Source organism: Bombus affinis, chromosome 15 (assembly GCF_024516045.1).
Source record: "Bombus affinis isolate iyBomAffi1 chromosome 15, iyBomAffi1.2, whole genome shotgun sequence".
Classification (NCBI taxonomy): Eukaryota; Metazoa; Arthropoda; class Insecta; order Hymenoptera; family Apidae; genus Bombus; species Bombus affinis.
In genome coordinates, this window is record NC_066358.1 from 4,913,612 (window position 1) to 4,937,815 (window position 24,204).

The 24,204-nt window shown below is 40.8% G+C and overlaps 1 long non-coding RNA gene across 1 annotated transcript; it reads right to left on the reverse strand.

Moving 5' to 3' along the window:
• Positions 1-17,176: 17,176 nt before the first annotated feature.
• Positions 17,177-23,884, reverse strand: LOC126925208 (uncharacterized). The gene is made up of 3 exons (XR_007713841.1): positions 22,879-23,884; positions 22,588-22,799; positions 17,177-20,604 (listed from the first exon to the last, which is right to left on the reverse strand). It is a non-coding gene; the product is annotated as an uncharacterized LOC126925208 (long non-coding RNA).
• Between the last annotated feature and the right edge of the window lie 320 nt (positions 23,885-24,204).

The window sequence follows — 24,204 nt, forward strand, 5'->3', positions numbered from 1 at the left end:
AACGACCATTTCTGTACGTATTACAACTTACTTTATGCATGAAATTTAATATGGAGTAGATATTAATCGGACATGCCTCATTTAGCCGGCTGTCATAAACGCTTTCGTTTTATGATATCCACTGTTCAGTCGCTTCGGCAATTCATCAAGTGATGCGCGTTTCGCTGCAACATCGGAGACAATTAAAAACAATTTGCTTTAATTGAAACGCAGTTCCCTCTCCCCGCTGTATTTCGCGAAATTTTCCACTGCTGGATTTTCCGCCGTATAAACGGAGAATTGCATTAAGTATATGGAGCGCAAGCACGAATTTAAAGAATACGTATCCCTGATAAAAGATGAGCTGTCGTCCTTTATCTTTCCTTCGTTTCTTTTATTCATCGTCGAATAGGAAATTTTCTACGATAAAAATTTACCTCCGATGGCAGTAAAATAGTCACGAACAAGCACTAGATAAATTTTGATCTACTGGTATGGATCCTCTTGATCCAGCCGGCGAACTTTCGCGATTCGTAGTCAGGGGATTAACGCTGTCGTATGGCGAGCTAACGAGCCTCCGCTGGAGAGCAGGCCATTATGCGATCGGTTGTTTCGATACGCGTTCGTCACGTGGCGAAAGATATCACAGTGCGCGATCAGTTCCACGCCCAGCCTGTGTAAACTGAACTTAACGACGTCCGTAAATCGAACGCGAAGCGAACGGGTCGCGTATTTATGCGGGGCGATTGAAACGGAACACGCTCGTCCTGGCGTAAACTATCAGGTAAGTGAGGTGATGAGAGGCCGTCGGCTGGGAATGGTGTTGTTCGCGAGATCCACCACCAGTCGAGCAGATTAATCGTCCCGGAAATTCCTCGGTGTAATCGAATTAAAGGGAGGTAGTCTCCGCTCGGGGAATAAGAAATAGATTAAACTTCCATTGGAAACGAAGTCTCTCCTCTTTCCTTCTCTCCCTCTCTCTATTTCTCACTCTTTCAGGTTCGATCGAGCCACTCCGTTTGATTTTCTTCGCTAAACACGTTCCGTGAAATTAATTGCGACACTTTGTCGCCGTGGGTTTCCCTTCTCGATCGCGTTTACCGTTGCTGATGAAGTCCAATCCGACCAGGTCTATCCTCGAAGGAGCTCCTCGGTACGATGAGTTGTTTATTTTACGGGGGATTAAACTGTACCAGGCGAGTTAAGAAACGATTCGACGAGCACGAAAGAAGGAAGACGGTCGTAAAGTTAATTTTTTGACGACGGCTGTGCTTTACGGCGTTCTTCGGATTCGTATCAACCCGCGTTTTATCTCCCTATTATGCCTAAGTCAAGGGTTTAGCGACAGTTTGAAAGGGTGTAACGCACGTGCTGCGGCCGAAATCGTGTTAGCCATGCGAGAATACCGAAGGTATAAAGGAATCTCCCTCGAACACGTCCAACACATTTCCTTTCCCTTTCTTCTCTTTTCCAGGTTTCTCGTTAAACGTTCGATAAACTACGGACCAAGTCTCGCTATTATATACAGTTGGCCAGGAAAATGCTTCGACATTTGTAGACAGAAATCACAAATTATTTATTATATCGATAGTCCGTCATTTTGCCCAACGATATTTCACATTTATTACAGCAGGGCAATCGTGTCTCATTACAGTGCCAATGAACCTCCGTGATATTTTATGTAACACGTACAATATACATAAAAGCTTTCTATGGCAGCTGTTCACGGGCCACTGTTCATTTTTCCCTCCTAAACTTACAAACTCCAAGCTCGTTGCTCACCCAGGGGAAACTAAAGAGTAAAGAAAGCGGCTCTCGTTAATTGTTTAAAAACCTATACGTATTCAAGGAAGGAGCATTCTCTCAGCGCTTTCTCAAGCTTTATTACCGGCACCCGCTACTCTCTGTATAAAACGTCGCTTTATGTACTCCGAGCCGAAGTAACTTCACATTTCGCTTTTACGTCGCGAGTGTTATTCCTGTTGAACAAGCTCGCGAGTGCCGGCTTTAAATACCGATGAAATTTACGAGCGCGAAAGCAGGCGTTTCGCGAATTTACGAAACATTAATTCCCAGGCCAGTTCTGATCCTTTCGCGCTGTTGTCAAGCGGCTTAACGCGTTCACGCGTTGTATACCGGAACGTGTTCCTTTTTGGTCCATTCGTCAAGCTTGTCCATCAGCGTGGCACGAGAGAAAGCCCAGGATCAAGCCACGATGAAGTTGATGATGCACGCGTTAAGACACGGTTAATCGATTCGCCACTATTGCCAGCCGCTTCTTCGCGTTCTTCTTATCTGGGACACGGTGTTGCTTTGACCGCAGTTGTTACGAAACTACGTTGTTACGGTCCTAGTGTAGTTAAGAATCATTTAGTGCTGTTGGAAATGGCTTTCGAACAGTAGTAACAAGCTCGTACTGGGTTGCAAACTGCGACAGCTGCTGCGAGTTAAACTCTGTTGCATCGAAGTCGAGGGAAAGTAGAAAAAGTGTATTGAAATGTTTGTTTCGCTTCGACTTGACGAACTGTTGCATAATTTCTTCGATATTTGTTGCGTTAAGAGCTAAAACCTGGCTAAATCTAGAAATATTTGTTTGTCAAGTATACAATCCCATATTTTCTAAACATTTGTCGTCGCTGTTATTTTTCATAACATCCACTTTTTCATCTTAACACGTTGACTCCCACACGTGTTTTCAAAGAAATCTCCGTCAGGCCACGCGTGCAGCAATACCAAGCGTTCTCTGTTAGATGCTCCCATCGATATTTTAGTGATGCGAGTCGCTTATGTGGTGGTCTCAAGAATGATCTTTCGTTTCGTTTGTTCGCAACATTAAAACCACTAGCTGTTGCTGAATACAATGAAGAAAAGTGTGGTATAGATTATTCCGACCAAATGATTTTTTATGCCACCACAATTAGAAAAGGAATCAAATGGTACATAAAACTTGGCATTCAACTCCTTTTGGGAATTTCTGTTGCAAATGCTTTGACGGTTTACAAAATTGCAACAGGAAAGAATATAAATATTAGAATATTTAGGCAATTATTAGTTGCAAAATTATTAGGGTTGTCTGAAAGTACAAAAAATCCTTGTCTTCGACGGAGTCGGCATAATATCGCCGTTCGGAAAAATGATTCCGGAAGAAGCATTGGACGCGCATGCAAACTATGTTATGCAAATAAAAGACGTCGAGTGGACCGAACAAAGGCAAAGGAATTTGAAGGAAACAACAACTTATTGTTCAAATTGTCCCGACCAACCTCAGTTATATATAGAATGCATTAGAGTTTTATATTCTAAATAATTTTTTAATAAATCATTTTCGTATTACTTTTATAACAATTCAACAGTTTTATTATTATAGAATATCTTTTCAAATACCTAGGATGATCCTTCGCAAGTAGTCGAATAAGCGACACCAGAATATGGGTTACGCGGCCCGACCAGAAACTTTGCTGACACTCGAATACGGGTGTCGTGGCAGTCAACGTGTTAATCAATAGAAATATTTCTGTATATATAGCAACGTAACACTCATTCTTTATCCAGAAATAGATCAAATGCATCATTTTTCCGCTTACACTCCAATTCAAAAGTCTTGGAACAGTTGTTGCTTCATCTTTATGCATTTATGCAAAATGTAAAGATGCAAAAATATGCAGAATGCACACGACATTCACAAATATAGGACGTACGTTCCAAAATATTCACTGTTGCGATCTCCACACTAGTCGACGATCAGTTAAATTGTAACTGTTCGATGGGATCGCGAACCTTGGACGATATTAACGATCAAGTTGCTAGCTAGATTAAAGAGTTCTAGTATGATCGTGATTTTGTTTTACGTTTATTTTGTATTATTAGTATGATTGTGATTTTGAACTCTTTTAGTACGATTGTGATTTTTAAGTCCTGTTTACTCTGAAGTCACTTTTAAAGTGTGTTTTGAAGTATGTCCTATTCTTTGAGTGCCTGGTGCTTATATTCTAGATGTCAGTCCAGGGCTTGTGTTATCGTTTTATATCAACGTTTTCTGTCAGGAGAGGTGGGAATCTATGTCTGTCCAATCATGTGACTGTTAAAATGTTGTGGGTATTTCGCAAGTTGTGCGTCATGTGCGTACCTGGTCAAAGATACGTAGCGTAATGTCCCGTTTGTGACATCGTTCGGTCTATTGTCGAGGTCTCATCTAGTGTCGAAGTTTATGACACGTCGTTTCCTATTGAGCGAACCCGTCGATCGCTTAAAATGCTAATTAAGTTGTCTACGTGGTCCGAGTTGTAAACTTCATAACGTGTATCATGGGAAAATTCTAGCTTCTGATAAATAGCTGATGTGCTGTCGGTATCGTCAACTTGAGATAATCTTCTATCCTAAATATTCACGTAAACAGAAATTAACATACGAAGACAGCATGATTAGCGTGAGACATTGGAAAGATTAGATATGTAGCTGGTCGTGTTGGTAAGATCATCAAGGCGAATTGAGACGAGGAATGTGTACCATAAGTAATTATCTAGCATCTAATGGGAGAGCATCTTGTATCATATAGGGGACACGGTAAACAGATCTATCCGAAGCGCGCGCCGATGGACTTTGCTGACGCACTTAATTAGACGCTGATTAACGGATGTCCGCGGTGGCTGCAGGACGAACAGGTAGCTGTATGTGGATGCAATTGGTCAGCTCTATGGTAGGAGAGATCTCAGAGATTGCTCGATCGGATTAGTATGTTCGCCAAACCGACTGGTCGTATACCTGCGTTATCGATCCCACAGCGATTAATTTCCGTTTAGACGGCAGTCTCAGGTGCACCACGATCCAGTTATGTACAACAAACAATCGTTGACTACTGGCCGACGTTTCGCGTACGTGATACGAATGATTCGTCATTTAATACCGCAACATTTTGTGACAAAGAAATAGAAATTTCATCTTCTGCTGATGGGCCGAGTGTAATCGATTGGAGGACTACATTGCGATTTGGAAATTTTTAGACACTTGCTTATTTTTAACACGATGTATTTTAAATACAAGATTACGGATATATCGAATCACAGTGATTTTATTCCTAATTTCTGAATCGTCAGTTAAATTAACACGCACACTTTTTTAAGTTACCCGTACATGTGTACAATATCCACTTGAAAGGAATCAAAGATGAACGAATTATTAAGTTACACGAATGAACGATTGAAATTAATTAAAAATCATGAAATTTCATAACAATTGGTATCAGAGACACATGTAAAATTTTACAATACGCTGACGTGCTGCTGTTGTACGAAAATTATTTGTCAATACACGGTACTGCAGGAAATGAAAATCGAATTTGCACATGTTAAATGGCAATTGAAATCGCTTGGTGCAGTATGAAAAATTAATGAAAGTTCAATGGAGGTCTGAAGCGATATTTTGAGGCGACAGGTTAAATGGTATCGCACGATTCTAGGCCTGATCCATTTTTACGTTCGACACGCTTCATTTAGTTTTCACATACGAGTTGCAACGTTGCTAATATTAAACTTAACCCTACGCCAGCGAAATGTCTCTCCGGTCACGTTCTATATTTCCAACATCCTCTCTAAAAATTCTTCGGACAGCGTAACAGTAACGTGTGCCTATGAAACCTTTGTCTGTTCTTAACGGAATAAGTTTCAAAGTGCCTGAAGCAGAAGATCGTTCGCCGCACAACCAGAGAGCGGCGATGTACGATAATTATTGTTAGACACTATCGGAACAGCCGTGATAATCAATGAATTGGCCAACTTGGTCCCCGAGTTTGTTTATTACCATGAAAATGGCTTACTTAAATAGTCGCCGTCATTACGATAAATTACCGAACAATTCGGTTGCATCTGCAGGATATTTGCTTTCGAGTCCCCCTTGTTCGAGAACTACTTCTCGACCTGTGGCTGCACTTGACCCGAATCGACCGCAAATTAATATGTTTGGTCTTGTACGAATATTCCATTTTCTTGGTCGATAAACAGACATCATCCGAATGACCATTGTCTCGCTCCAATTGCTGATCTCCGAGAAACTTTGATGATTCCCCACTGCGATTCTAACAATCCGATGGATTTCAACATCTTAAACAATGCATCGAGAATTTCTGAATGATCACGGCCTCTCTTTGCATTTCAATCTTTCCACATATTATTATTAATTGCATTAGATCATTACTGACAAAAGCAAATTTAAGTTTCTCTTTTTTCCTTTATATACATCCATCCCTCACTTATACAACTATAATTACTATCGTTCAGGGAGAGCTTTTTAGTATCTCATTCTCAATAGTTTAATGGGATTCATCAATAAGACAAAGAATTTCTGAAGAATAAGTCTCTGACGATTTGATTATCGAGGCGTCTGACTTGCACTTTCCCAATCTTCTTAAATCGTTAAACTTATCTACGTTTCACTGGCAACAAAATCACCCTTGTTTTTCTTCTAGAAAAGACTGAGCATTAAGAATGCACATAAACGTTCAAAAGCAAGGCTCGAACGTGATAATCACGATCAGAAAAATGAACATGTAGTTTCTACTAAAATATAATTTTGAATCCTGCAGCGCCACGGGCGATTCGCAAGCAGGGCGACAGGAGAATAAGTTCTCTCTGTCGGACAAACTGACCGAACAGTATTAAATTAACTCTAAGAGACAACCTCCGTTATCCAACCATTACACGTAGCACGCCTTACTTCGCGCCAGAATACCCGAGAGAAATTGAACTTCACAGAAGCTTGGGTTTCGGGCTCCCGATCTAAATGCACATCTTGCGCCTCTGTTAACAGTTTCGAGTGAATGGGCCGTTCACCGCGGGTAATCGTTGCTCGTGGCAATGGAAGATTAACTTAGATGACCGATCTACAGCCACCACTGCGACACAGGCAAGCGGTTGCTTCTCATTATCGACAGATCGATTCGATGGGAACGGCAGAGATTGGCATCTGGAGAGTACAGCTGATTCGTTCGTTTGAGCGCTTGTGACCGTTATAGTAGTCTATTTGAGAGAGTAGCCACTAATAGCGACCTGACAAGACGAGCGTGATTCGTGGAAATCATTCGTATGATACGCTTCGAAAGACACCAACGCTGTCATTTGGTAACAAAGATCCATTAAGAAGATATTCGATCCTGCGATACAATATTTTTGTTAACAGGAAATTTCTACTTTTAGCTCCGTGGTAGCAAAAATTGTCGCTTCTTTTCCTCTCTTTCTTTTCTACTTTCGATCCTTCCTTCTTTCGTTTCTTCCTCAACTTTTTCTCCTTCACCTTCTGTTATCTTTCTCCAAGAGGTTTGAATCGCCAACAGACCAGTGGGTTTGATTAACGAATGTTTATACAAGCATGATAGAGGAAAAAGTAATTTGAAATTTTTCTTACGAAATGGGTTATACTCGTATTCTATTTCTCCCTTGGCTGTTACGTGAACCAATAATCGGCGATTAACCAATATAATCAATCTTGTAACGTGAGAAATTATTTCCTGTTTCTACTGGTCATCGATGTAAGTTATCGTCAAAGCGAATTTTCAACGTTAGCTAGGAAAAGAGATACAACACACGATGAAAAAGATGATACATATTTCATAAAGTTTAGCTTTCGACGAAATTTAATTTGATGGCCCATCCTCGCTGTGACCGGTGTGAAAGCTTCATGAGATGAAAAGTTCCTATGGACGCCAAGCGATTAATATTAAACATCGTTCACTTGCTGCCAATATTGTTTCTTGCCGTCCCTTTAACGTATCCCTTTGCATCGAAAAAGAGAACAACAATGAAATCTGCGTTACTTTTATTGAAATTTGATAGCAAGGATCGAACCGTAACGCCCGGACAAAAATATTTCCCCGTTCGATATCGATGGAATGCAAAACAAACAAGAATAAGAGATTCAAATCTGTGATTCAACGTACAGAAAGAAATATTTAAATCTATCTATGAATTAAAAATTAAAAAAAAACGTAGTAAAATTTAAGTTCGCGTAGCTCCGTTTCTTTATGAAATTTCTTTATGAAATTGTTCAACTTTTCCTTCTCTTAAGAAATAGATCGGCTTGCACCAAGAGAAATTAAAAGCTCTGTTCTAATATATATGTTACAAAGTATTTGATTCTTGTTAAATAAATTTCGCGTTGGCTCGTCAGGGTCGAACATTGGAAAATTCAAGGTTTCTCCTTTCCAAAAATAGTGACCGAAGTTAAAAAAATACCCGTCTAATATTTGTATGCGTTCTTCAAGCAATATCGCATCTAAATCAGAGCCGGATTATTCGCGAACTTTCTTTTTCCATAATTAACGCAACAGTAATAGAATCACTGCTTTTCAATGACGTCGGATTGTTATTCGATCAACGTTACGGCACAATTACCCTTGCCAATAACCAATTAACTCGAAACAATAAGGGATTAAATACGAGCCGCGTTTCGTTCGATAACCGACATAGCATAAAGGAAACTTCGCGGTGCAAAATAAGCAAATTCAGGTATGAACAGGAACGAAGAAAAGCCTCGTCAGTAACAAGTTCAAGCGGCTCCCTTCCGGGATTTATGATTGGCCTTTGCCGACCCTCTGATGCTTTACGTGACCAGGATTTCCGATGGTCCGTGTGTAATAGCAAAAACCTCTCCCCCATTCTATCCTCTCTCCGCCGGTTTCTTCTCTTTCTGGGGCTCTGGCTTGTGCGAGAAACCGACAGAAGAGCCATTCCATGTCCGGGTTGTATACCGAGATATATCGTGGTTTATTCCCAGTCAGGTATTATGGTAAATACCGTGGCTAATAAAACTCGAGAAGCGGAGATCAAGAATTTAGAGAAATACATATATCATTGCGATTGCAGACAACACGTACGATTCGATTCATTGTTTAACATTATAGAATTTTTGGAATAGGATTGCAGCGATGAATAATTCTTTGGTGGAAGAGGTAGTTCAAGAGAAAAGCGTACAATTTTTATCGAAGAAATCGAAATGAGACATGCATCAAGATAATATTTTAAACCGAATATATTCTGCAGCGTGATATTACGACGTATCGTTAACAAGGCAAATTGCTAATAACGTTTCTTGATAATCGTCGTGTAGAATATTGTCGAGGTTAAAGAATGACATAGAAGAAAAGAAGTTGTCTGTCTGTTCGTGCAACTTTCCCGAGGTTTCGACAAGCAGAAGTGAACTACCAGCGTCGCTAAACCGCTTTGGAAGACTTATTGGTATTCGTTCGTCGCGATTTAACGCTACATTCGCTACGATCGACTCGCTCTTTTCGTTCACAAGGTTCGCCTAAAGCGAGTGTAAAAAGGAAGTAGTCGATTAGAAAGGATCGATGGTGGAATCGAAGGTCGTTAAATCGCGGCGAAATGTCGCGGCTTCGCTCTGAATCGAAATTGCTCCATTGCCGACATTTAATGAGGCTATGGCTTTGTGTTGGATCGTTGCACTGTAATTCCGAATATTTACGCTGAATGTGTCCCGAAATGAAATTTACTCTACGCCGAATTATTCCGCTGATGTCGCGAACCTGCAAACGAAGCGTCAGAGCGACAAGCTCATTCGTTATTTCTTTAATCGACCAGTTATAAAAGATAAAAAGGATCGATCTTTTGCTAAATCGATCTTCTTTCGTTTTCTCTATTCAGTGTGTAGGACACGTTTCGACCTAGTGCATCAATTTTATAAACGAGGCAATCCCAATAGTTTTCGAATGGGAATATAAATGTGATAAAACACCAACTCGTTACCGACCGTTGCAAAACTCTGACAAATTTTACTTCATTCAGTATTTTACAATACAACGCATCGTACGAATGAATTGATGGGTTTGTAACGAAACAATTCTAAAACAGCAGTGGAAGCATTCAATTTAAGTTGTCATTGCGAAGCGTACAAATACTTATGGCAGACAGTATAACGTATAATAGTCGAGTCTCGTGATAGTGCTATTGAAATTACAAAATATTTCATGTAACGTACTCGATATAAATGTATCAAAATTATCTACAACTATTTGAATACTTCCATGAATGCATGTATATATCCTATAAGGGTGGAAAGCTCGAAGCTCGCGAACAAAGGAAACGCTGGATTGAAACGAAAGCGAGAGAGGAGTTGAATTTATAAAACAACGTAATACCGCGCAAAACATGGTAACGAAACGAAAGTAAGAAAAGGGTCGCATTTGTAAAGCAACGTACGACAATGCAACACATTCAGACGATGTGTCGACCGATAATACAAGCCAACTAATAATTCAAGTAATGCCGACGCCGATAAGTGAACCGGACGGAAATATGAGAGGTGCGCGCGCTCTGTTCGGCCCGCATCCGCTTGGACCACGTTGCGCATGGTGCGGACCAGATAGCCGGAAACTATTTCATGGCTAATGGCAGAGTTATGCACTTACGAATCATAAATTCCGCAATGGAGCGCATCTGCGCCGATGCTGGTTGCCTAACTACCTACCTACCTGCGATCTGATCAATTCCCCGCCGTTTCCACCACCTTCCGGCTGATTGGTCACCCAAAACTCCCTACCTATGCCAACCCTCTTATGAATATCCTTCATCATTTGCCTGAAATTTCCATTATTCCCTTTGCCGAAGCTTGCCAACGTTCGTGCGAGGAATTTGGATATCTGGAAGAGTCAAGTTTTAGAAACGTTTAGGCTCTCCACAGATAAGAGAGGGAAATATTTATGAAAAGATGAGTTGGAATAAATTTAAACATGTAAATACGATCTGCATCTTTGACCTTTGATTCCTAGCTTATATATTATGGTAACGAACGTCGCAAGATACGTGATATAAGTTACAAACAATTTTATTTTATGTTTCTAAATTTATTGGCATCGATGAATTAGCTAACAAAAGACTTTGTTCCTATATCATCCAAACTTCGCGTTTCTAATTAAGACTTATAGGAACCAAAACAAATGATGATATAGGATATGGATAGAATTTCGGCTGTTATATCAGAATGAGAAACACGAAGCATGAGCATAATATGAGCTACCCAGAAGCCACATTATGAAGTACATAAATATCTTTCACATATTTCGTAACGTCCTGTATATAGCAAAGGGGTAATAACGTTTCTCGACGATCGTCATGTAAAACATTGCTAAAGTTAAAGTGTCTGGAGAGAAGTAACCCTGATGCTACCGAGGAATATAATTTCGTGGCTACGATCTGTAAAAGTTTCCAAGTTTTTATGATATACGCTATTGCCGCGTCTAATTAAATATTCTACGCGAAAGTTGTAGTGTCCAGCAGGAAGATAAAAATCTGCTCGAACGTCGTGTACCTGATACAGGGCTTCCTCTCCACGAACTGGTTACCACGTACATTAATCTCTACCGTGTCATCTCCCCCTAGAATCCCTGGCTGAGAGATGGGCCAAGCTTCGTTTCCATATTTTTATTTTCTTAATTTAAGCGGAGCACCGTGAACCGAGTTTGTTATTAGATATATGGTAATGTACCGTTGCACCGGGCATAAAGATTTATTCAACTATTCCTCCTTTACCTTCTAGACGAGAATTAGAATGTCTCCCGAAAGGCGTCGCCCAGAATTGAAGATGAAATCTTCTAAACATAATTCCCGTATCTTGTAATTCACACGCGACACAGTTTGCCTCGTAAACAGCAGCCAAGTGTCGAACGAGCACGTATTCATATGTGGTAAAAGTTTCGTGGTAACAGTAGAAATTACGTGCTATGCTCAATGTTATAGCAGCCAAAGTAATTTCTCAGTTTGCTCGATCCTGACTCGATTACGAAGACAGAGCTGGGCAAAGAGGAGTCTGTGGATTCAACGAGATACTTCTACGCTACGAGCACCATTAGACGTGCGAATCGTCGTAAGAACGACTGGACAAATTCTGGCGGACAACGACTTGTAACGTTTAACATTAAAACTAAAGTGTGAAACTTGTATTAAATAAATCGAGATGAAAAAATATATAACGCAAGCCTTCGAATAGAGAAGCCTTTATCTATATATTACCACTGTAAACCTATAAAATTTCAAACGTCTTCAAAAATTTTATGATATCTATACGATTTCTTAAATATTATTAATAATGTTTCTAAAATTTCTAAAAGACGATCGCTTTCGTAGTTCTATAGTTAATTGTTAAATACAGTTAGCGCAGTAGCTAATTGCGCTTCGGAGATTAAGCGATTAAAAGATTAAGAGAATACACTTACAAGCACGCCAGTGTAGTCTCAAAGTCTTGTATGGATACACAAAGGTGGTTTCACACGAGCAGATATCAAATCGGAGATGAAAGACCGCGTTAACTGTGCATACGCGTACAGCGTATGAATTCGAAGAAAAGACCATTCGGAAGAATGCTGTGTTGAGTGTTTGTGACAGCGGATAAAAAACGCATCTCGACTCGAGACGGTTACGAGAGCATAAAATAAAAGCTGAAATTCTCCCTGGCGATATTATCTCCGCCGGAATGCGATTTTATCGGTGACGTGCAAACGCGTCTGACATATGAACGTGCTCTATTACTTATTTCCAAGGAATCGTCGTAACAAGTTTTCACGAGACGTATCTAAGTGCAATTTTTTGAGAGAAGTTTTCTTTGAACGTGCAAGGACATCGTGAAAGAGCAGCCACGTTCCTTTTCATTCACAGCGAACCGAGTTTTGCTACCAACCAAAAAGTTTCAATCCTTTCACAAGTATTTTAAAAATCGTCGCTGGCACGGACGAAACGCTCAAAGATTTATGACAACTGTCGTGAAATTACCAGACGAGGGATTTTGAAGGGGAGTAACACGTAAAATCCCGATCTTTAGCAACCGCGAAACATTGTCAAAGAGGTGGACCAGATGGAACCAAGGTTCGATGCAAATGAATGATGCGACGTCGTTATAATATTACATCGGTGACGTGATTCGACAGTCTTGTAATTGTAATGGTAAAACGCACTCTCGTGTGTAGCACGGCCATTGAAAATATAAAGATGACAAATAACACCGACGTGAAATTCAAACACGATGCGTCGACATAGGGTCTAACAAGGAACGGTTGTCGAGTGTCCAACTTACTTTCATCCGAGTCTGAGAATCGTTATCCTTGGTTGTAATAATTTAACGTAAATCTACGATTCTATGTCGAGGTGCTGATACACGAATAAAGGAGATACTATTCACAACGAAAAGGGTAAAAATTAGAGCGCACAGCTCGATGGCTCGCCCGGTGGTTTACGGCCGTCCTAATTTCTTTTGAAAAAGGAATGCTCGCGCGCGCGGCCGCGAAAAGGAAAACAAGTGAAAAAGGAACGAACGAAAATGTTGAAATGAAACTTCAGTTGTAATTCATTCCCGGCCGCGATGCGATTTAATTAAAATTGCGGCCCGGCAAAGATAAAGAGAACGAAAAGGTAGAAAAAACGCGGCGGCCGGGACTCGCAGTATGAAGCACCCGCTTCTCAATGAACTTGCCCGTCGTTCCCTTCCCTTCCCCCCTTCCCTATCCATTCTCCGCATCCATGAAATTTGTAAAAACACACGCGGCGAGCATGTAATCGTGTTTTCTAACCTAATTCAAACCTAATTCAAAGCGAACGTACATAGACCCACGTCCGAGATCGGACTTAATTCCAATTTAGAACCCGGGGTTGGGTTCATTCTAAGCTCGCCTAATTTTCGAAACGCCAGATTAAATTTACCCTGGCAGAGAATAAAAAGGAGAAAAGAAAATAATTTTGGGACGTTCAAAGATGCAAATGAAATGGTACGCGAAGACAGAACGAAGAACCAGAACGATGGAAGGGGAAACGTCTGGCGCAGAGAATATTTCCACGATTGGCCGAGCCTGTCTTTACGACTGAGGACAATAATTTCGAGGGGTTTGCTTCTTTTGATTGAACCAGTTCGACCGTGTTAATTGCTTTCGTGCTGTTCTTCCGCTTTGTCCCAGTGTCCCTCGTTTGAACCATATGCCGCTTTGTTCACATTTCCTTTCTCTTATTTCCGTCGCGGTCGAATTGGACACACGTGAAAATCTATCAAAGAAACTTTTTTCGCGACATTCCATTTTTTTCCCCTGATAGTTTCTATGCAAAACAAGCCACCGTACAAAGCATTTAGTGGACATTTCTTTTACATACCATGTAGATACGATCATTGAATAAAAGCCGGCTATGGTAAACAGGCATAGAGCGTGTATGAAGTAAACTGTACGCCAATTGTAGGAGGCGTGCCCGTGGAGTGCAAAAACGGAAAGGAGAACCTGACGTGTTTCGATCTCTCTTACTGCACGCAATTTGCCGCAGATAAAAGCCAAAGTCCCAACGAAACACCTCACGTACGTTCCGACCACATGATTTATAGCGCAGTAGGTATTCGAGGAATTGGGCTAACGCTGTGTCGGTTGCTCCTTGAATGGACAGGATTGCAGTGTTTTCAGCTTTCGTGCACTAAGGGTTTCCTAATGCACCGCCACGTCGGACGACGCTTTCTACCTCATTTCGAACGCCGACTGACTCGAACGTGAATTTCCTTCCGTTTATATCGTATTTTCATCAAAGCAAAAATAATTCTGACACCTCAAACACTTATTGTTTATTTTACGCGAGCTCCCATACACTTCTCTTTCTAAGTCGCTTGATATTTTGCGAGACAAAATGATTATTAGAATATGGATACGACTTTTTAGATTAATTCTATTACTTATCCATAAGTTACTCGGTTGAATTTAATTTTACGCTATTTTATACGATGAAACACAAATGAAGCGCAATTTTATAGCATGAAAGTGTCCGGTGATTAACGGATCGGAGCGTACATATTCCCAAATCGAATCACATCAGATCAGAAAGATACTTCCATTTCCAATGAAATGCGACCGAACGTAAGACAAAAATAATGGATGGTACACTGACAATCGGGTGGCGCAGTCGAACGCATCGTGTCAAAACGTTCATGTCAAAATATGGGTCACAGTAGAGCAATCAGCAACGAACCAGTCTTTTCGTTCGATGGGATGGATCGAGAGCGTTTGGAGCTAAAGGGGTGTGCTTTCAGGGAGGGGAAAGGACAGGGGAGATGGAAACAGCGACATCGGTGGACAAGTTCTCGTTTTTCTGACGACTGCAGTGCAACGTCACTGTTCGATGGGAAAACAGCGTAGCTGTAATTTTTCATTTTCGTCATTCCTGTTTCATCTTAGTCTTCGATCTCTTTGAATTTTTCTCTTATCAAGCGAAAAAATCCCATCTTCTCTGTTATTCGTTGTACGGTGTCGATTTAAAAAAAAATTCAACATCAAGCAACGCGGAATACCAAAGATCGATCCTTTCTTGAAATAAAAGAAAGGGAAAGAACAGGAAACGATACTATGTCTTGTCGTGGTATCGACCTTGGAAGTTGAGAATCGAATCCGGTGGACCGGCCAAATCGCCATTTCATAGTCCATCAAAACTCGATCTTGCCCGTGGCGGCTGTAAATTTTGAAATTCCTAGCCGAAACTTGCTGGCACCGTGTTCCACCGACGTATTCACGCACACAAAGCCGCGACGGTGGAAGTTATTGGTTTCAACCGATACGCTTTATCCTCTTTTCTCTACCTTCATCTCGCTCCTCCGCTACTCTTTGGTCGACTGAATTCCGTTTTTTACCGCTTTGAGTAGCACCGATTCTTCTTTTCTTCGCCTCCCTATCGACCGATTTCGCGGCCAGTTTTCTGGACGTCGAATTCAGTTTCGAACAAGGACACTGTGTCTCGCGATAACTCAAGACCTGCATTGTTGCTTCATAAATGAAGAATCTTCACTTTTGTTCCTTGGAAACCAGCGAAAAGACCGATAGAAAGATATGAACAGAAGTGGCCTTCACATTTGGACTAATCGCAAGAAAGGAATCGGTCAAACAAGATGCACACGGTTGACTCTAGATATTAAAAACGATGAGAAAATCTTACGTGTAGTTCGAGACTTATTTTTTAAGCTATATACAATTCCATTTTGAATTGTAAATGCATGTGAATATGCGATCCAACCAACATCAGCGTACCTATGCATTTGGCTGGCACATTGAGTGACGTATCACAATGTCGCTCGTCAAATACGTACCGGTTGACTATACTTGAGTAAGAAAGGTTGGAAATGCACGTGTGCGGCCATTTCTAGCTTAAAATTAGATTGTTTATGGCTGGCAAACGAGCTTCAATCGCCATTTCAGTCATTCAGAGATTGCGATAATCAGCTTCATAAATGGAAAAATAGCGTAACGTCATAATATGAACATTCCTTATAAAACTAAATAATTAATTTTTTTCGAAGTTCAACATTGGGGTAGCTGCCCTGTTCGAATTTCCAAAATACTTGTTGGAAAAGAGCGATTAGTGAAACAAAATACCAATTTTCTGACAGTGAAATCCGTCACCGAGGAAGGAACGTTTTTTAATTTCGCGTCTCCATTTGTCGAATACCGTTGCTTAATGACCTTCTTCCCTCGCTGCGAATTTACGCCTTCTTTCATTCCCCCATCCACCATCTTTGGCGTCACACTTTGTATTTAGAAGGGCGTATAATAAATTTCGTGGTCGATGCTGGAGAAACAAATCAAGCTCGCAGCACACCGGTCCATGGCCTCCTTTAGAAGCTCAACGCGATTCTTCGAAATATAAAGGTGGCTGTAACGATGCAAGGGGGTGAGGTTGGTAAAATTAGATCGCTACTATAAAATCAAAATGGACGGGATGAATCTGAATGCGCGGCCTGTCACGTCGATATCGTCTTATTTAAATTTCTTCGACGACAGCCGTTTATGAAATTCTAATTTCCTTCTCCGAATTGCGCAGAAACATGGATACCGTATTTTTCGTTGTTTCCTGTTCGTTTTAATACACCGTGCTCAGTCGAGACTCAAGGAAAGAGAGGCTCAGTGATCGACGATTACAGAGGAGAAACCAATTGATCAGATAATATTGAAATAATAATTTAAATAATAATAATTAAAATAATCATTTTTAAACGTTTCAACAATTTCCTAATTATTTCTCAAGTTTACATAAGTTTTCGCAGGATACCTGAATATTACTTTGCATACATATACACAGATACTGAAATTTCATAGACATAGTTTTGGTAAAATGTGATTGATTGGCAAGATATTAAATTCTAAAATTCATTTGGGAAAGGAAAAACATATAGCGTAGGTATTGTCGCTTTCACCTGTGCTCGTGAAAGCGTAATTTTCATTTCTAGAAACATCGATCTGAATTATTACGTTTGCCTGGAATCAAAATCACTGGATGCATAGATAATTTTTCGAAATACAATTTTGGGTTTAAATGGAAATCGCGAAAGTTGGCGTTGCAAGTCCGTTAATTCGCGTTTACGCGAGCAATTCCAAGTGCAAGGTCTACTTTAACCTGAAAGTTCGCGGGAGTTGAATAGTGAATAATTAAAATGGTTGACCGAAGAACGATGATTCGGTACGTTCGCAGTTTCGCTTCATCATATGCACTCATGGAGATTAGTCGAACTTGGCGAAACTACGCGGCTGCCTTTTACGATTTTCAGAGAGCAGAGGAGTTATTCGAATTATTCAACGATAGCGTTGGTTAAAAACGAAAACTTGCGGGGAATGTGGCGAAAATGCGACGCACAGTTTTGGCGAAAACAACAACATCGGCGCCATGGAATTTCGACGTTTTCATCGAACACTCGCTGTCGATCCTGAAACCCTACATTACCATTTATATTGAGTTTCACAATGCGCAACAATTTCCACAATATTTCACCGAATGTTCGCTGATTCAGCGATTTGACATAGATGAACGTGCTCTCGTAACGTGTTATAGCGTTATAACTACTCTCGACGAGCCAGCGAAACTAGGTTAATATGTATACTTTAGCTACTAATATGTTCGCTTTAGCCTAATCGTACAATTTTACCGTCGTGTTTTGTCGATTTCTACGCTTTCAAATTCGTCGTACCTTTATCGCGATACATATCAACATGGGATTACATTCGGCGGAAAAAATATCCCTGAGTTTTCTGTGTTCAACGAAAAATAGAGAAAAAGAAATATCATTGTCATTAAACATCAAAAACTGCAAAAAGCGTCGAATCCATAGCTCACTGTCTCGTCTGCGGATGTGTATAAGCTTTGGTCGAGAGGATTTAAAAAGGATCTTGGATCAAACAGAGATAATCTTTCGACAATAGAAGGATCCTCGAATTCGAGAATCCAAGGCACGCGACCAATACACGCGCTTGTGATTTAATGCCTCGAGGCTAATTCCGAGTCGCTGAGATCCCAGTACCGAGAACTCACGCCGGACGGCGATAAAGCAGGCTACTTAATCCGCCAAGGTACACGAGATTTATGGGTCAAGGATCGGTGAAATCGCTCCGTTGCGACTGGAATATCCTTAAGCTTAATCGGACGTGCGCACTTAGTCCTTAGACCACCACGAATGTAAAGATCGAAATATAACTTCGATCGTTTCTCGTTGCTTGCCACAGCAAGATTTGTGCCCGTGGTTATTCTATTTCGAATAAGAATCGTTTAAGAGTAATAGATGCTTCCTAGCAATTCTTTTTTTGCTTGTAAACTGTTTGAAAAAACGATCGATTTATCCTTTCGAGTCTTGAAACGTCTATGGGTCTTGTTGTAAAGATTTTCTTTATACGTTAAATTGTTAGTCTATAAATCTCATCGTAAAGATTTCTCCAAACTTCAATAGTTGTTCCATTAATTTTATCGTATTTTCTCGACTTTTGTAATACCAAACGTCTAAATCTCGAAATACAATATTACTGTATTTATTCTATCATGAAAATTCCTTGAGAATTTGAAATTGTTACTCTATAGACCTTTGAGAGTACCATTTCTCAAAGTCATGGCAACAGGCTAAAGAATTTTCATTTAGATCGAGTGCTAACCCTTTCCGGCGGGCAGATCAAACGAAAGGCAATTCCTGCGAGAGAAAAATCCCAGCCAGAGCGGCACACTTTTATCCCGTGGAAGATGTATTACTTAAAATCCTGGTGGTCGAACGATTCCGTGGATCGATAAGTTCGAAGTCTATGGTGAATCTCCTGGTGGAAATCCTCGAGGCGACACACGTCTGACCGGCGCGGCGAGGCTACGTCGTAAGAGGAAGGGCCCTCGGACACATCCACTTTTCTTCTGCATTTTTGCCAGCTGACAACCGTTTCCTCTCCCACAGGAGAGCCATCGCAGTTCTCTCTCTCTCTCTCTCTCTCTCTCTCTCTCTCTCTTTCTCGCTTAAAATCTATAGGTAGCCGCCGAGGCGACGCGACGGAAAGGAGGCCGTGTCGACCGGTGATGGATGGACGGCCGAGCGCCAAAAGCAGCGCGTTGCCTGTGAAAACTTCAAGAATTGTTGAGATAGAAAGGCAAGAAGAGACGGTAGCGGGCTGGAAAAATGTAAGCAGCCACTTCAAATGACGGAAGACGCTTCTTGCCAACGACACCTTGTTTAGGATATCAATTTTCGCTTATCTACTTCCTCTTCTTATTCAACTTATGTTCTTCCTTAAGTACATTTAGCAGGGTATCTTATATCTTCTTGCTCGTGTTCTCTGTTAGGAATAGTCAAGGTATGTCACGAGTTCAGCGAGGTTTATGATACGGACGTTGCTGTTTTTCAGATGAAGATCCTCGATATTTCTTTTATATTATTTCTACTTACGTTTATTCCCAAAAGAATACCTAATATGAATTGGAAAATTTACTTTCCATTGGAGACCTATCCTAAACCGATATCTGTATCTTGTACACGTTTATCATAAAGTGACTCTTAACGCAATACAAAGAAACACGACGCGATTATAACACGGCACAGCGAAATCTACAGAATAAATAGACGTACCTTGCGTACAATTTACTTGGCAGAATCTTCCAAAAATCGACAAACATCGAGGGTCTGGAAAGGTCTGGCAAAGAATATGAGCATCGTCGGTCACATCTCTAGAACCTTCTGGCAGTTCGAGCTCACCTAGAAAAAGGATGAAGAAAATGTTAGAGGCGAGGGGAGAGTAGAAAGGAAGAAGAGTGGAATCTGTGGGATAAGTTGGGCGGAGCTGGTCGTATATAGAGAGAGGAAAAAATGCGAGTGTCGCGGTGGTTCGAGCGGGCGTACGGTGCGGCGTGTCCATTATTTACGCGGGTCGCAGCCGGCTGGAATTGTCATTGTCTGAAAATGTGTTTACACTGGGTTGAAATACGGCCGGGATTCGGTCCAGCGACGGCCGCCTTCATTTTTCCAGCGTTTGTCTCCGGGCGAAGTGTCAACCGTTCCGCTCATGGTTTCTCCGGGGGAAAAGAACCAAGGGAAATTCCTTCGTTCCTTCACCACTGTTTTGACTCCGTGCCCCTTCCCCTTTCACTCTTTCGCCACGTTAAGACGGCTTTGGATTCGCGAGACCCGTTTTTCATCGCGTGTCTTCCGCTTTAACGTGGACTACCCTTGCGCCCGTTTCTACTTGAATGAACGACCGTGAATCGTCAACACGAGCAATTTACCGCGTAAACAGATGCATTCCCCCTCTCTCAGCTTGAAATGTTGAAACACAGTCTGCCAGTTCTCGGTTCTCTCGTCTTTGAGAAAAGCTGGCGAATCCTGAAAAACATTTGGAGAATTAAAAAAAATTAAAAAGATGTTCTTACTTTTGAGACGGGAAATATGATACAAGGGCATCGGAAAGAGAAACCGTAGCAATGAAAAGAGTACACAGAGGTACTAGAAATTACTGGTGACAAGAAGCAATGGTAAAGAAAATTTCAGCAATTAGAAATAGCAGCGATAAGAGAAGCGTAAAGGTGTCGGGAAATGGGACATCGGTAAAAGAAGAAAAAAGAAGTAGGTATCGGGAGATGATACTTGATTTTACATACTGCAGGCTAAGGAAACATCAATATGTAAGTGTCGAGCACTTTTAGTGTAATTTCTACGCTTTCTACAAGATTCAAAGAAAAGAAGAGTAAATTGTTATAAATATTTGAGTCTGTCAATAAACGAGTAGACTCCAGATAAGTAAGATGTAAATAAGCGAATAAAAAATTTGTAATCACCGTATCGTGATATTATTAAAAGTATTTTGTAAATTCCTGAAAGATAATTACTCTGGTAATTTTAATATTGATTGCTACAGTATGTATCTAACTACGGTACACAGATTAAACGACCATTTAAAATATCTCGCAAAATCTCTGATTACAGCATTAAATTAATTATTATAAAATAAACGGACAATAAAGCAGTAAACAAATGAATCATTAATGGAGAGAGAAAAATGTCAATGTAACGGCCATATGAGTAAAATCCTGATTGTTACTTTATACGGCGTACCTTCAGTACGACAGCAATTGGCAGGTAATTAACATGCAGCAGAATATGAAAGAGTACAAAATTCATAAAACATCAAAGAAATGTAACGTTACAGCGAAATACTTCAAACAAATATAAATATTTTAATTTGCATGGTACGCGGTGAAAATGTTAGAGAAATTATTTTCTCCAGTTTACAGTACCAAAAGTTGGAATATTCGAAGCGAACGTACATCAAGGGAAGGCGATTTTAACAATGTAGCCGAAGTGTTGAGAAAATACGTCGCTGTCGTGGTCTCGCAAAAGAATTATGGAGAATGGGAATCGCGGCGTGAAAATAAGTAATATATTTTAGCGTTTCGCGCGAGGAATAATCGGCTGTCGGCCGTCTCGAGGAGAAAGGAAAACCGCGGGATACATGGAGCGCCGTCGTCAGCGCAGATACGGGTGATTAATGAATCGAAAAAATGCTTTTAGCATCGCTACCGACTAAGAAGCGTCTATACGTGCCGCTAAAAAATGTCCAGACGTTATTTCCACCGAATACCGCGAGGCTTTCCGAAATTTATTCGCCAAGTTAAACGCAGCGATAAATCACGTTATTCAACGTTACCGCGTTGCAATTGTTACGCTTGAAATTGCAAAACAGGATGTGTTCTATCCTATCGCTACTAATCCCACCGTTTTAATCATCGTTCATAAACCAAAGCAATTCGTAAACTCTTTAATCTCCGATTTATCCTAATCCTTGCAGGAAAATTGGAAATTTGAAGTAGAGTTAGGAGATTGGGGAAATTGCGTACGAATTGTTCGTTTGTTTGTTTCGTGATATTTAAACAAATTTAATTATTATGATAAGTATTATAGCAAGTTTTTAGGTCGTTAATGGATTAAACAAGAAAAGCCTCAGATAATAAAATGAAAAGATAGAAATATAAAGAAATTTACAAAAGCATCTTGTTAAACAAATTTGTTAGAATTTAACTTGGCTTACTATGAGATAGAAACAAAGCACTTAAGAATTTCTCGGAACTCTGTAGATTTTTTGTTAACTCGTATTTCAGAGCGAAAAAAGCCACGACTCATTATACCAACAAAGAGAGCTTTGAATATTACACTCGCTTTTTAGTTACTCTCAGTTTCATCCCATTCCATGGCTTATTTACGCTTTGTTTATTGCTTGTTTTTTGCTAATGAACAATTTACAATTACTCCAGCTCGCAACTAGTAGAAACTTTTCAGAACATAGTTTCGTGTGATACACGGGCATCTTACTACGATTAATCCATTATTGTCGAATTCTGTATGTTCGTCCAACGTCGAAGCTTCGACAAGCTCCTTGGGGAGGTCTCGTTGTGCTGGACGCTCCAAGTGTGATATAATCCACGTTGAAGCGTCTCCTCGAGGACGAGGCATCGATCTAGGTTCTCTCGGGTTATGCACCGTCTACGAGAGCCCCGGGAGAAAAAAGACGCTAGGGAACGAAACTAAAAGGGACAGAAATTCTCGCGTGACTTGTTGGTCACAATACCGGCTCGTGATGGAGTTGCAAGAGCAGAAACTTACCTTTTCGACTTCCTGGGGATTCCCGTTACGCTTTCCCTGCCTCTGCAACCATCGTTCGTATTCGAAAATCATTTCATCTTTGATCTTCGAATCAACGATGATCAGTGACAGTTGATTAAATTTAAGCAAAGGAATATCAGGCAGACAAGAATATCGGCATTATTTCCAGTACATAGCGATTCAAAGTCTTCGGTGTCCACAAAAGAGTAGAATAGATTTCAGGAAGAAAGCCGAGGCACCGAGTATTCCATCGTTCCAGTTTTCTTCTTTCGACGAAATACGTTTGCTTACATGCACGTTCCGCCTCTTCAAATATGATATCTCGAGGATATGATATCTCGTTCGTCGACGAGCCTTCGCGAGCAATTTGCCAACGAGCAACGGGGAATTTCCGAGCGAGAAGAGAGACTTTTGCCGGTTCCAGTCTGTCGCGCTTGGTTCAATTAGGAAAAATGCCGTAGACGGTCGACGGAGTTAAAGGTTCGCCAAGCAAGACCTTCCGACGGAATTCTTCTTCCTCCTGCATATTGCTCTCACTGCGAATCACAAAAGGCCGAGAAATACAATAAACTTCTCTTCAACAGGGACATCTGGCAAATAGGAAACGAGCTATAACCGAACGAAGTTACACGTCAAAGCAGGCAAAGTTGAATGAAGTTTCATATATCTCAGTCTTGTCTACGTACCGCTTCCCGTAGGCAATTACGCGTTGCCAGTTCGCTTCCTCTCCAAGCAATCTACTAATTTACAAGCAACAAATCACGGTTCTTCAACGTCATCTTGTTTTGTTATGCGAATGCAACGTATCAAAGTTACGGGATCGCCATCCAATTTCTCGACTTTTTCTAGTCGCTGCGAAGAAGGTAACGAGACTCTTCGAGTATTGTTTCAACGACTAAGCAGACGACTCGAGAAAATTGCTGTCCACTTATATTGACAAAAACTTAACGTTCTACGGAACAGTCAGGTGTCTACGGTCTAAATTCTAGGACACTGGAAAACATTGTCTGACTGGAGACAGGTCGTTCTGGAAAGGAACGAATTATGTCAGTAACGTCCTGCATTGCGTTGGTAGCGTCGTCATCTGGCGTGCAATTATCCTGTGTCCGTTTAAATTAGGTCTTCGTTCGTTCTAACTGACGTTTTCTTGCAACATTCTTACAGGAGTACGCGCGAGTGTTTCGCTCTGTTTTGTTATATCTGTCTGTTCCTTTAATTTATCGAATATTGGTGACTCGGTCGTTGAATCATTCGATAGCAGTAGTCGAACACTCGTGATGATTCGTTTAAGTCGAAATGATTCAATTTCCACATTGCATTAAAAAA